The 15,227-nt window shown below is 42.7% G+C and overlaps 1 long non-coding RNA gene across 7 annotated transcripts in view; it reads right to left on the bottom strand.

The window, feature by feature from the left end:
* LOC117883925 overlaps positions 1 to 15,227 on the bottom strand; it is a 241,371-nt gene that overhangs the window by 150,993 nt on the left and 75,151 nt on the right. For 4 of the 7 annotated variants that reach the window (XR_004647442.1, XR_004647440.1, XR_004647438.1 and 1 more), the window contains 2 exons: positions 7,385 to 7,433; positions 3,891 to 3,943 (listed from right to left, as the gene is read on the bottom strand). The exons of 2 other annotated variants lie outside the window; for them this stretch is intronic. This is a non-coding gene — a long non-coding RNA (uncharacterized LOC117883925). Of the gene's footprint in view, positions 1 to 3,890; positions 3,944 to 7,384; positions 7,434 to 15,227 lie in introns of those variants that run through there. One more of the 7 variants, XR_004647439.1, reaches the window with a different exon arrangement.

A 15,227-nucleotide genomic window follows, 5' to 3' on the forward strand; every position in this document is an offset into this window, starting at 1 on the left:
GTAGGGTGGACACTAAGGCTTGGTCTACACTATGAGTTTAATTCGAATTTAGCAGCGTTAAATCGAATTAACCCTGCACCCGTCCACACAACGAAGCTATTTATTTCGAAATAAAGGGCTCTTAAAATTGATTTCTGTACTCCACCCCGACGAGCAGAGTAGCGCCAAAATGGATATTGTCATTTCGAATTAGGGTTAGTGTGGCCGCAATTCGATGGTATTGGCCTCCGGGAGCTGTCCCACAGTGCACCATTGTGACTGCTCTGGACAGCAATCTGAACTCGGATGCACTGGCCAGGTAGACAGGAAAAGCCCCGCGAACATTTGACTTTCATTTCCTGTTTTCCCAGCGTGGAGAGCACAGGTGACCACAGATAGCTCAGCTCATCAGCACAGGTAACCATGCAGGCCGATAATCGAAAAAGAGCACCAGCATGGACCGAACGGGAGGTACTGGATCTGATCGCAATATGGGGAGAGGATTCAGTGCTAGCAGAACTTCGTTCGAAAAGACGAAATGCCAAAACTTTTGAAAAAATCTCCAAGGGCATGATGGAGAGAGGCCACAATAGGGACTCAGATCAGTGCCGCGTGAAAGTCAAGGAGCTCAGACAAGTCTATCAAAAAACAAAGGAGGCAAACGGTCGCTCCGGGTCAGAGCCGCGGACATGCCGCTTCTATGCCCAGCTGCATGCAGTTCTAGGGGGGGCCGCCCCCACTATCCCACCTCTGACCGTGGATTCCGAGGCAGGGATAATCTCATCAGCTACACCTGAGGATTCTGCAGACGGGGAAGAGGAGGAGGAGGACGAGAACGAGCTTGCGGAGAGCACCCAGCACTCCGTTCTCCCCAACAGCCAGGATCTTTTTCTCATCCTGACTGAAGTACCCTCCCAACCCTCCCAAGCCAGTATCCAAAACCATGACCCCATGGAAGGGACCTCAGGTGAGTTTACCTTTTAAAATATAAAACTTGTTTTAAAAGCAAGCGTTTTTTAATTATTACTTTGCCCTGAGGACTTGGGATGCATTCGCGGCCAGTACAGCTACTGGTAAAGTCTGTTAACATGTCTGGGGATGGAGCCGAAATCCTCCAGGGACATCTCCATGAAGCTCTCCTGGAGATACTCCAAAAGCCTTGCCACAAGGTTTCTGGGCAGTGCAGCCTTATTCAGTCCTCCATGGTAGGACACTTGACCACGCCATGCTTGCAGCAAGTAATCTGGTATCATTGCATGACAAAGACTGGCAGTGTATGGTCCCGGTGTTTGCTGGCATTCAAGCAACATCCGTTCTTTATCTCGCTGTGTAATCCTCAGGAGAGTGATATTGCTCATGGTAACCTGGTTGAAATACGGGAATTTAATTAAAGGGACAGAGGTGGCTGTTCCTACTGGGCTGTTTGCCTGTGGCTGAAAAGAAATCCTTCCCTGCAGTTAGCCAAATGTGGGGGAGGGGAAGGGGAATTGGCCCTGAGCTTTTCGTGTTTGGCTAGCAGGGATCTTCCCTGTTACTAGCCACGCGGTGGGGGGAGGGGTACAGCGATCATCCCAGAGAATTGGAGGCGGGGGGGGTTAGTTTGTTTTCTGCTGCTGAAGGTTAACAGGAAAACCGCAGCAGTCAACGGGCTTTGCTTGGTATGTGGGAAAGGAGAGTGCGGAAGCCGAAAGACAATGGCTTACCATGGCCACATGCAAGCTGAATTCTGTTGCCCGGACCTGCGACTGTGATCTCTAACACCAAAGCCACAGGCACTCAATATTAAGATGGAAAATGCGACCTTGTACTGAAATCACATGTGCTATGTAATGTGAATAGCGTTGTTCACCATGAAAGAGTATAAGCATTGTTTTGTAAAATGTATCATTTTAAAAACTTCTCTTCTTTTTTTCAAGCCTCCCTCCAGCAGCTGCAAATTTTTCAAGCCTCCCTCCTCCGTCCTCAGATAAGGCGGCGGAGAAAGAGGACGTGAGATGAGATGTTCACGGAAATAATGGAATGCACCCACAATGAAAGAGCTCATTTGAATGAGTGGAAAGACACGGTATCTAAATTTAGGAAAGATGCCAGTGAACGTGAGGTCATGAGGGATGCTCGAGATGAGAGGTGGCAGGCTGCAACGCTGGGGCTGCTGCATGATCAAACGGACATGCTCCGGCGTCTGGTGGAGCTTCAGGAACGGCAGCAGGATAACAGACTGCCGCTGCAGCTGCTGTATAACCTCCCTCCCACCTCACCATGTTCCATATCCTCCTCACCCAGACGTGTAAGAACGCGGGGGGGAGGCTCCGTGCACCCTCCCACTCCACCCCAGTGGACAGCCCAACCAAAAGGCTGTCATTATATTGAATTTTTTCAGTGGCCTTTTACTTCCCTCCTATCCTCCTCCCAAACTTCACCCAGATTACCTTGTTGGTTCTCTCCCTATGTTTATAATCAATTAATAAAGAATACATGATTTTTAAACAATAGTGACTTTATTTCCTTTGAAAGGAAGCTGGGGGAAGGGGGAGGGCAGGTTCCTTACAGAGAATGAGTCAATAAAGGGGGCGGGTTTTCATGAAGGAGAAACAAACAGAAATTTCACACTGTAGCCTGGCCAGTCATGAAACTGGTTTTCAAAGCTTCTCTGATGCACAGCGCTTCCTGGTGTGCTCTTCTAATCACCCTGCTGTCTGGCTGCATGTAAACAGCAGCCAGACGATTTGCCTCAGCTTCCCACCCCGCCATAAAGGTCTCCCCCTTACTTTCACAGAGATTGTGGAGCACACAGCAAGCAGAAATAACAATGGGGATACTGGTTTGGCTGAGGTCTGAGCGAGTCAGTAACGATCACCAGCGACCTTTTAAATGGCCAAATGCACATTCCATCACCATTCTGCACTTGCTCAGCCTGTAGCTGAACAGCTCTTGACTCCTGTCCAGGCTGCCTGTGTATGGCTTCATGAGCCATGGCATTAAGGGGTAGGCTGGGTCCCCAAGAATAACTATTGGCATTTCAACATCCCCAACGGTTATTTTCTGGTCCAGGAAGTAAGTCCCTTGCTGCAGCCGTTTAAACAGATTAGTGTTCCTGAAGACGCGAGCATCATGAACCCTTCCCGGCCAGCCCACGTTAATGTTGGTGAAACATCCCTTGTGATCCACAAGTGCTTGCAGCACCATTGAAAAGTACCCCTTGCGGTTTATGTACTGGGTACCCTGGTGCTCCGGAGCCAGGATAGGGATATGTGTTCCATCTATCGCCCCACCACAGTTAGGGAATCCCATTGCAGCAAAGCCATCCACTATGACCTGCACATTTCCCAGAGTCACTACCTTTCGTAGCAGCACCTCAGTGATTGCTTTGGCTACTTGCATCACAGCAGCCCCCACAGTAGATTTGCCCACTCCAAATTGATTCCTGACTGACCAGTAGCTGTCTGGCGTTGCAAGCTTCCATAGGGCTATCACCACTCGCTTCAACTGTGAGGGCTGCTCTCATCTTGGTATTCTGGCACTTCAGGACAGGGGAAAGCAAGTCAAAGTTCCAAGAAAGTGCCCTTACACATGCGAAAGTTTCGCAGCCACTGGGAATCATCCCACACCTGCAACACTATGCGGTCCCACCAGTCTGTGCTTGTTTCCCGGGCCCAGAATCAGCGTTCCACGGCTATAACCTGCCCCATTAACAGCATGATCTACAAAGCACCGGGTCCCGTGGTTAGATAGAATTCCATGTCCATATCCTCATCACTCTCGCCATTGCGCTGCCGTCGCCTACTCCTCGCCGCCTTTTTTTTTGCAGGTTCTGGTTCAGCATAAACTGCACGATAACACGCGAGGTATTTACAATGTTCATGACTGCTGTCTTGAGCTGAGCGGGCTCCATGCTTGCCGTGGTATGGCGTCTGCACTGTTCACCCAGGAAAAAGGTGCGAAACAGTTGTCTGCCGTTGCTTCCCTGGAGAGAGGGGAGGATATACTCAGAACCACCCACGACAATGTTTTTGGCCCTATCAGGCATTGGGATCTCAACACAGAATTCCGATGGGTGGAGGAGACTGCAGGAACTATGGGATAGCTATGGGATAGCTACCCACAGTGCAGTGCTCGAGAAATCGACGCTAGCCCCGGTACATGGACACACACCACCGAATTAATGTGCTTAGTGTGGCCGCATACATTCGACTTTATACAATCTGTTTCCAAAATTCGAATTATATAAATTCGGATTAATCCCGTAGTGTAGACATACCCTAAGAGCCAGTGGTGCCCCAAATTTTCAGGTGCTCTACCCAGCTGCCTATGCCTGAGGATGGCCCCAGGAGCCCCCAACCACTCACCACCCTAGGCCACTGCTTAGTTCGCCTAGTAGTAGCACCAGCCCTGCCCCTGGGTTTTTGTTTTTTCCTTTCAAAGCAACCATACAAACCTAACTGGCCTTCCAGTAACAATCACAATTGGGAACGTGTAAATTTCTCAGCTAAATCTACATTTGGATTTTCTTTATTTTTCATGTAAAGAGACTTACAACGGGTTCAAGATCTCTGGCATTTTAAAAGTAATTCATTTCATTCCCTCCCCTTCCCCACCACTGGGTGTCTGATGCAACACAACTGGTTATGTCAATGGAAAGACGCTCCATTGACTTCAGGGGGCTCCAGATCATGCTGTTAAGGCCTAATGTCTGAAGCTTTGCACAAATGATTTAAGGGAAGGTTGCAAGAAAGAATCCTGCATATGAAGTAGGAGCTTGATGCTGAACAACTGTACCATTGCCACATTGTTACAGCCTATGCAATGGTGCAGCACATGACTTGCAGCTAACCCCCTCATTATTGTGGAGGCAGGAATGGGCTAGACCTATGGATCCAGAGGGGCAGCCATTCCCATCTTAGGATTCAACATACTCTTCTTTGCTAAACTGTAACTTGCTGCCATTGTGACAATTTTTGACTCATAGCAAATACTGGTCCCTTTTGCTATCTCCTATGTAGATTTTACCCTTCTAAACTGGCATTCTGCTTATGAGAATCATCCCACCAAATCTGAGTCATGCCCGCTAGATCCGTCTCCATCCTTTACCAACAATTCTGCTGTGGCTCTTATTGTTACAATGAGAATCATGTCCAAACAGCTGCCTCTGATGACAGTACTCTCTGAATCCAAAACCATCCTAGCTGCCCCACTGGCACATTCATTGGTTGGTCTCCAGTATCAGTGTTACCCTTTCTTCACTCATCGTTGGTGCCCTAGCATGAAATCACTTGTTCCCGCAGGCTCCTGAACCCATTCTTGAGTCTATCAGATTTTGGTACCTAGCATTTAGTCCCGCATGAATTATAAATCAGTGATAATTTCCCACCATTCTTCGAGGTACCTGGCACCATTATTGCAATAGTCTTTGTTCTTGTACCTAGCCGGCACCACACTATCTTGTTTTCCTTATCTGAGCTACAGATGTTTTGGACCACATTCCTCTCAGTAGAGTCAGTCAGAATGATAAGCCTCTTTTCTGCACTGTTTCAGTGCTCACCTCCTTATTAGTGGGCGGCCTACTGACAATTACCTTGGGCTTTTCTGAATCTGATCTCTATCTTGTTGCAATTGGAATCTGTCACAGGTACTAAAGGTTAAATAGCTCCATCTGTATTTTCTTTCTGCTCTTTCTACAGCTTCTAGTCTTCCCTGAAACCATGTTCCTCCACCTCCATCAGCTCTGAGATCTCTGCTTGTCCAGCCTTGCCTAATTACTGTTCTCTTTGGTCCCTATGAAATTTGGTTGCCTTTGATTTCATCATTGACTTCTACTGACCCCTCACCCTTTTGCTTCAAAATGGAAAGAAATTTGCACTTTAGACATGCGTAGGCCTCTTGCTTTTTCATTCAAAAATAGGAACATGATATAAGTTTCACATCAGATTATTTTGGATAATTCAGTAGCCACCCTTGATCACTTCATGATGCCTCTTCTCTAGTGGGAATCCCTGTTAGCAGAAGACTAACTTCTTACAAGTCTCCTGCCCTTTGGTGGGCTACTTTTAAAATGGGTTTATAGCTAATTACCTCTGATAGGTGCCAAGTGGTAAAATGCCTTCCACTCAAATCAAAACATCATTTTTACCAGATTTGCTTTGTGGCTGGTTCCCCGTCTCAGAGCCAAAGGCTAGGCATGGTGCCACAAACCATTTGGACTTTGCAAAATGTTGTTAGTCAGACTGTGATTGCAAAATGAAACTGAGGCATTTTGGATCTGGAATCCATTGAATCTGACCCGAAGTTTGGGTGTTTCAAATAAAGAGCTCTGATTTGGCTCATTTCTAAGTAGGATCATACCAGTAGGGATGGGCACATTGGTTTAAGAACGGACCCATACCTTCCTCTAAAACAAAGTGAACTGTAATGAACAGTGCAGACAGCACGTCTACCAACAGGTGGTGATATATCTTTATCTTAGTGATAATAATTTATCTGTTTTGCTATTATGTCATTGTACCTGAGGCGGTGGGAAGTGGAAGATTGCTATATGAAATTTCACTCCTGCCTGGTGTACTAGTGTTATTTATGGTGTCCCAATAAAGTCTTAGATTTCTGTAAGTGAGTATTATAGAACCTTAACTAAAAAGTCTGAAATGTAAAATAGTTTTGATGACAGATCTTCCTCTGCTGATCTCTCTCCCTACCCAGTCTCATTTTCAGAGACCTCTTCCTGTGGGGACTGAGAACAAAAGAGATGAAATATTCCAAGAAATTCTGTCAGGATATAAGAGGAATCTCATGAGAAAGTCTGTTCTCAGATGATTTCTAGCCAAATTCTTAGCAGGTTTAGATTTAGACTCAGGAGGTTTAGGTAAGTTTCCCAAAGTCTGGGTGTTGATTCCTTTGATTTCCCCAACAGCAACAATCACCTCCTGAAAGTTACTCTTAATAGTCTCATTTGTCAGCTTCAGGTTGGATGTGAAAGTGCCATTTCCAATACGTACAGCACAAGTGTAACTGAAACAATCTAAAATAAAGAATTAGTTTCAACTTCTATTGCTGGTTGTGATGAGATTGCACTTTTTTTTTTTTTAATGCAGGCTGAGGCAAAAAGGCCTTCAGTAGACCTGACTCATTTCTTTTTCTTGAATGTAGGATAGCCAGATATTCACAGATCTAGTGGAAAGTGATTCTGTCTTCCTATACACCAAAAGAAAAATTTGCATGTGCAGGTTTATTTTGTTGTTGATAAATAGAGAATGAAAGAGTATGGGCCAATGGGATTACATTGAACCAAGCAAAAATCATAAACAGGATAAATTAAGTATGAATCTTTTAGATTATGAAATCTTTGGGGCAGGGCCCATACTCATGGGTGCTTGAAAGCCTAGCACAGCAGGTATTATAATAAGAAGAAATGTACCTGAATCTGAGTTCTTGATACCTGTGCTGGACTGTTGTCACCTTCTTTCCTGAGAAAATAAAGCTAAACTAGAACTTGCATCCAACATTGTCAATTGAGTACTTGGGCCATTTTTCAGTTTCCCATCATTTCCATTCCCTATGGCCCGCTGGGCTTCTCAGACTCCAGCATGGGGCTTTCCAATATCATTTTTCAGAACAATATAATTTCACTAAAAGAAGTTAACCTGCCCTCCTGATATCTCCTAGGTGTAAAATATGCAGCAACCTGCAGTGCACACTTCATCCTGAAGCGTCTGTTCTAAGATTTACTTTAACATTTATCATTCTAAATTGTGAGGCTGCCTGTCTTAGGAGGTTTTTAATACAGGCTAAATCCTATTCTTGCAGGGGGGGGGGGGGGGGAGAGACAGACACACACACACACACACACACACACACACTAATACAATTGGGCTGGGTGAAAAGGGGAGGTTTCCTGGTCAGTGCCTTTAAAACTTGTATGTGAAAGGCAGGAGCAGCCTTACCCATTCTGTCTGCCAGAGCAGAAAATATGTTCAGCTGACCCTGCCTCTCCCCCTCGACCAAGCCCCCTATGCCCCCAAAAAGCCAAGAACTGAGCAGCACTGCATAACTGTCCACCTCGGAAACTGGTGCCCATGGCAACCACCCTCTTTGTCCACCCCTAGAACCGGCCTGGTGAAAAGTAGGCATGCCTAGATTCCACTGGGCTGCTGAACACATTTGAGAGTAGCTAGAAATGGGCCTCAGCCCAGACAAATACAACAGGTCTAGTTTTGATCAAGCCTTCTACGCTTTTCAGTACCTTTATTTAAAAGAATGATTTTTCACTTCCCAGACAGGTACTAATCTTCAGGAGCACACCCTCAAACTTCTGGAGATCTTTGTACACAATTAGGCAACCAACCTCAATTTCTCCAGCTCTGAAACCATCGTCCCTGCCTTTGCATGGTGGTATGAAACTTATTTCTTATTGTAATGCATTATTTTATTTTTAATGGACTAGACCACACATACTTCCCAATAGTGGCATGATTAGGGTCTGACAGAAAGACAATCATTGACTTCAGTGGGTTTTAGATCAGGCATGTAGGAAAGAGCTGGCTATTTAGAAAGATTCTTCTCTTGACATAAAAAAAAAAAATCAAATGATAGCAGCAAATTCAGGCCAACTAAGTGATTTATGAACTGGAAACTATTATGCTTAAAAAGCTTGCAGAATAAAGATAAAAAAGTCAACATTTTAAAACTCTCCTTGACCTTTACGCAGTTTTAGAAGGATCATTTTTTCATCCTAAGGTAACTGAGGGCAACCGGTCAGGGAACCATATCAGGTCGCTAATTGAATCCCAACTAATGTGACCCAAGATCAAAATTTTATTGTTTCAGGAATTGAAAACAGTCTGTATTCACCTCCCGACAAGGAATTCATTGCTTGTTTCTTGTGCCACTTGCCATTTGTAACCTGCATTGTTGCAAGCCACACCAAAACACATTTCAACAGTAAAACTTTTAGCGATAATTTGATTTTACAGTCAGTCAGCACTTGAGTATTAGTAATACTTTTGTGCATTACATACGAGTCTGAAAACATTAGCACTCAGGTAATTAACTCTTCCGTTGGGTGTCCAGTTTATCCTATTGAGTGAAAACAGATTGCTCCCACAGCGACATGTGCGGCATGTAAACAAGTCTAATTCCTGAATCTCTACTACAGTCAGCAAATTCAAATCTAGGATGTAACAGTTAAATGATTTTGTGGTGTAGAAGGGCATTTCTTAGCAAAACAGCTCACACACCAGCATTGTACAGGAAACCAGGTCTGGAAGAGTCTGTGCTCTGCATGGCTCCAGTCAAATCAAATGGGTGAATTATTGTGACATTAGTAAACAGGTAATTAGTTTCACATGTCATTGTTAACCACCTCAACCTCATTACCAAAGTCTTACAAGAGTCTTTTTACAAAATTCAGTCCTGTTTGACCTGCTACCAGCTATAGTGCATTTTGAGCACCCATGAATAAAATGTAATCTCGTCAAACTGAAGACACCTGCTCCCAGCAGGAACACCGCTTATGAGTTGCCAAGTCGGTTGTTACAGAACTTGAGATGCAGAGTTTTTTCCATCTGGGTATACCAGACTTAGCTTGGCTGCAGCCACTATAAAGCTATCTGAGTATGTGTATTACCACATGCAGCACAAACAGGTAGGAGCAGGATGTGCATAAATGTGTAAATGGGACAAAAATACTCTAATTTTCACTGTTTGTAAGGTAGGTTTTTGAAACCAGTTTTTATAGGAAAGCTTCTGTCTGTGATGCACTGTACTTTGTGACTGCCACCCCACAATTGTGCATCTACAGCACTCAGTAGGTTACTCTTGCTGGGTGAAATTCAGCACTTTAGCGTCGGCAAACAGAGGTAAGGAAATACATTATTTTATTTCCATCATAATATTTGGATTTATTTCTAATGTTTTATTAGCCTCCAATTTTATTTTCCCTAGTAGGTGGGCGTGGCGTGGCCATCTGTTTAGAATCTCAGTGTTCCCATTCAGACATTAGTGGCTAGCTAATTTTAGCCACTCATTTCTTGCTATCATCTCTGCCCTCCAGAGACCTCAATCAGTAAAATTCGCTCTCCACCACTTTATCATATATATATGCAAATGTTACATTTACAATTGTGAGCATCTGTTCTTAGGCCAATATTTTAAGTTGTGCTTTAAATCCATTTTGCAATGAACATGGGGTATGTTTCAGTAACAAATGATTTTCTCCTGATTAGTAAATTACTGTTATCTCTAGTGTTTCATTCTAACTACTGCTTGTTTAGAGTCAGAAGAAAACCGATTACTTAGTCAGTAAAACCATCCCCTTATTTCCATCTCCACAAAGCTAGGTCTAGCTTATTTTCTGGGGAAACTGTTTTCAGCTGAAAGTGAAAAATGTTGCATAACAACAAACATAATATGGGAAGGAAGGTTTAACCAAAAGGATTACCACTCTCCATTGTAACTAGTTTAAAAGTTTTAAGACTTTCTGGTCAGAACAAGCTACTGTATTTGCAGCACATATGTATTTTCTATTGGTTGCCTGTATAAAAAAAATTATGAAAATTCTGCCAGTGTGGTGCTTTAATACAAATTAGATTAGATTACAAGAAGAAAATACCGAACATTTGGTATTTTGTTATAGAGCAGACTGACACTAGAATTCTGAAATAAATCAGTTTTAAAAGGCAAAGTTTTCTTGGATAATTGACAGCCTCTCTCAGAGACATGCATTTCACTGGGTGGGTACATAATTTTATATGCATCAGTACATGATGCTGTGATAACTTGGATGGCCATTTATATGGGATGCAAAAGAGATGAGTGCATCATGCATTCCACCCTAAGCAACGACCAATATAGTCTTTAGTACCACATTCTGCATATTGCATTTCATGTTTAAAAAAGCATTTAAAAAGAAAATGCTTTTTAAAAAAATTATTGGTACTATTCATTTCCCCCCCCCTCGTAAAGGTGTGCTCTCTCAATACTATACTCTATCATTCCTACTGTACAAGATGAAAAGGATAACTAATAAAATTTAAAAAGATCCAAAAGTTACCCAAAAAACATTCGAAACAGAATGATTTTGTGATTTTCAGGTCAAAATATAAGTGTTGTCCCATTAGAAATCTGAGAGTCTCCTCTTTCTAACTGTAACCAGCCCCCATCTATAGGCCTGATATGCAATTTCTGTTTACCTATCTGCTATACATGCAGGACTGAATATTCTCTGCTGCACCTTAGACCATTAATGTGGGGGATGAGGGGGAGAGAAGTTTCTCTTTTGCTTATTTAAATAGCAGCTGCTTGGAGCTGCCCTAGAGTCTATTAAACGCAGCCCCAAGAGAGATTAGTGAGCAGAGTGCAGGTGAGGTGGGCCAAAGTAAAAAATAAAAGCAGTTTAACACTTAGCTATCACTATCACATTTATATACCTGTGATTTATGTAAAGTCTAGATGTACACACATGAAACTTTAGCTCTGCCTGCTGTATTTACAGGCATCCTATTTTATTTAAATTAACGACATGTAAACTAGGCATAACAGTAATTAAGCCCCTTGCCTCTTAAAGCACTTTTTTGGGAAAAAAAAAAAAAAAAAAAAAAAAGCGCCCACCAATGGGTAAGTATATGGATCATTCTACGGTCACAATAGAGATTTTATACAGGAAACATATAAACAAACATGAGAAACAACCCCATTTAACCACAGAAGTGCTTCTTATGAGACCGAGAAAATTTCCACTTATTCACAAATGGCTAACAGTATGTTCCTTTCCTAGAATTATAGACAAGTCACTAAAAAATAGCAAATTTGACAAAATTGTCCAACAGCCCATTAACTGCACAACTGTGCTAAATAGTCAGAGTAGTCTACATCTGCCAGAACCAGTGTCTCTTGAGTCTGCCAAGGGTATAGATATTTCAGCTGGATAAATATGCATTTGCAGCTTGCCACCTTCCGGACCCTGCCACCAAACCAGCACTGAAATGAAGGGCTGGTGTGGGGCAACAGAGTAAGTGGCACCACAGTTGTCATCTCACTCCTGGGAAAAACTTTATTTCTGAATAGATATGGTTGTGGGGAAGCGGGATTGTTTGACTGTTTTAAAAAAAACACTTTAATAAAACTAATAGTTTATTATGTATAATTCTTTGGGAAAAAAAACAACCCACTATGTATCTTGCATTTACTTCTAAGGTTAACCAAATATATTGAGTCCATTTTAAGGGATTTAGTGGAAAAACCTACTGATGCCCAGCAAATGGGATTTTTCCTAAGAGTTGTAGAGGTTTTTGAGTGTGTAATTTTACCTGTAACGTAATTTAAAACAAAGTCATAACTCATCAACCTGAATTACATGGGGAGCATTTAGACCAAACAACAATGAATAGTTATGAGTCATGAAAGCAAACCTTTGGGACAGTTTGGAGAACTTTGGGGCAGATTTGATGGAGCCCCTTGAAGCTTTCTCTATGTCAAGTTGAGTATGAGCAGAGCGGGTCACAAAAAAGTCACTGCAACTTTTTTAGAAATTTTGAAAAGGTATAAAAAAATATCATTGACATTTAAAAACAAAATTTTAGATGTCAAAAAAAACAAAAATTTCTTTGAGGGAATACAGAAGTGGGTCATTGAAAACAGAATTTTTGATAAAAGATTTCATCACAAACTTGAAATTCAGGAAAATTTCTACCTGCTCTGAATCTGAGTAATATGTGGAACCAACTCAGTAGAACACAATTGCAATAGACTAGGCTAAACAATATTACTGCATTAATACATTCCAAATAAAAAACAAACATGCTAGGATAGTGTCTGTAATGAATTAATCTGCACTTTACAGGCAAGAATTATGAAGCCAGGGTTTACTTCCGACCCTTTACTGATTGAATAAAAGTACTGCAAGTTCGACCAAAGTTCAACTTTTCAAATTTGGAAGAGTTCCCTTAAGTTTGACCCTCTCGACAAATCTATGGATGGAGCACATAATATTATTTTGTATTTATGTTTCTTTGTAGGGGACTCCTCTTCAGAACTCCAGAACCACAGAGGAAATGGTAATGTTCAGTGATCCTGTGCTGTTAAAGTGCAAGTTGATTTTATGGATCTTAACATTGGATGATTCACAGCAAATTGTGACACCAACCACAATGGTTCTCTGCAATCTTCAAACCATCAGAAACTTCATTAGGTGCAGGCTTTCTATGGACCCACCCTATTTCTGTCCATTCCCTATCAAAGGAGACTAGTGTTCAATCCAACTGGAGACTCATACATGACCCTAATAGCAATGGACAAGAGGAAGTTTCTCTGATCACAGCCCATCTGTCCTCAAGCCATCAGACAAGCCCCACCCAGTCTCTCATGGGTTGAATACCACACAACCAAATCATGCATCCCTGCTGAAGAGAGTACATGTATAAAAAATGAAGAGCCATACATGTAATCATTTTTTTTGTTTTAGGAATATTATCTAAAATGCTTATTACATTGGGCAAAACATGACCTGGAACTTCCTGGCTGAGTTCTAAGAATGGCTTTGCACACATTGACCATCACACTGACACTGCTGAGCTTTCTTTCATCAAAACTGATAGAAAACCATGGTTATCATTAGAGCCCCATGCGGATACAAAAATGTGGATCTGCAGCCAATCCGCAAACATGGCAAACAATACAACTGCATCCGCAGACGCAGATACCTGCGGATTTGCCAGGCCCTAGTGTGACAAAGTTCCTCCTCTATCTTGGTGGGTCCTGCGCTTATTAGCAGATTTTCTTGCCTCAGAGATTCACCATGTGGGTTGGGGAACAGCCCAGAGACCTTCCCCTCTGGAAGAACCCACAGTCCAGGTCAATTGGGAGGTTTGGGGGGAACCCAGGCCCGCCCTTTACTCCGGGTTCAAGCCCAGGGCCCTGTGGACTGCAGCTGTCTATAGTGCCTCCTGTAACAGCTGCATGACAGCTACAACTCCCTGGGCTACTTCCCCATGGCCTCCTCCAAACACCTTCCTTATTCTCACCACAGGACCTTCCTCCTGGTCTGATAACGCTTGTACTCCTCAGTCCTCTAGCAGCACACTCTCAGCTCCTTGCGCCTCTTGCTCCCAGCTCCTCACACTCTCACCACAAACTGAAGTGAGCTCCTTTTTAAAAACCCAGGTGCCCTGATTAGCCTGCCTTAATTGATTCTAGCAGCTTCTTCTTAATTGGCTCCAGGTGTCCTAATTAGCCTACCTGAACTGGTTCTAGCAGGTTCCTGATTACTCTAGTGCAGCCCCTGCTCTGGTCACTCGGGGAACAGAAAACTACTCATCCAGTGGCCAGTATATTTGCCCTCTACCAGACTCCTGTACCCCACTGGTCTGGGTCTGTCACACTAGTTATCATCTTCATATAAAATACATCCCTAGAAAGAGAGCTAACTCACAAAGATCGGAACCCTGAGAGGTGCTAAGTGCCCTCAACCAAACAGGAGTTAAGGGCACTCAGAACTTCACAGGATTGTTCCAACTCAAATTAATCCCGTTCCTCACTGGAAGAAGAGGTTATTCATTGGCCCAAAAAACAAAAAAACAAAACAAAAAAAAACCAGATTGCTTGAAGGGGAGAGATTTCTTTTGGAGGGTGCAGCAAGACTTTCTGTCCCTTAAGGGATATCATAGAGTTAAAGAAACTGATCAACATGACTGGAAAACTTTGCGAATTTTTTAAAATTAAAGAGAAGTTTCATGTTTAGGTTGAATTGGGTCATTCAAAAAGACCACCAGACATTCCTTTCTTTATATCTTTGAATGCCAAAAACAAATTGAGGAATGACAGGATGTTTAAATAAGATCAGTAGAACCACTAAAAGGAAACGGGGAACAATATTTTGGTTGATTCAGCACAAATTGCACTGATCAGTTTCTAAATTACTACTATAATGAGTTTTAGCAACTGTACAGTGTATATCATTAGCCAATCAAATGCCCAGTATATCATGATGCAAATAGGCCTGGTGATAGCCTGAATATGATTATTAGGTGAAAGCAACATCGCACAGTACCTCTATCTCTTTCATTATTATGGGTAGCTCCATTATTTATATGGTACTGTACACTGGAAATTTATTTTGTATATTAAGATTTACATCTTCTGTCATAGTTGAGCATTAACAGGTTTCTATAGTTGCAGAGAACACAATTTCTCAAGCAAGCTTCATTTTTTTGTTGGGGGGGGGGGGGGCGGGGAGAAGAGGTGGAAAATGAAAAAATTAGCAGCAA

This window comes from Trachemys scripta, chromosome 10 (assembly GCF_013100865.1).
Source record: "Trachemys scripta elegans isolate TJP31775 chromosome 10, CAS_Tse_1.0, whole genome shotgun sequence".
Lineage (NCBI taxonomy): Eukaryota > Metazoa > Chordata > Testudines > Emydidae > Trachemys > Trachemys scripta.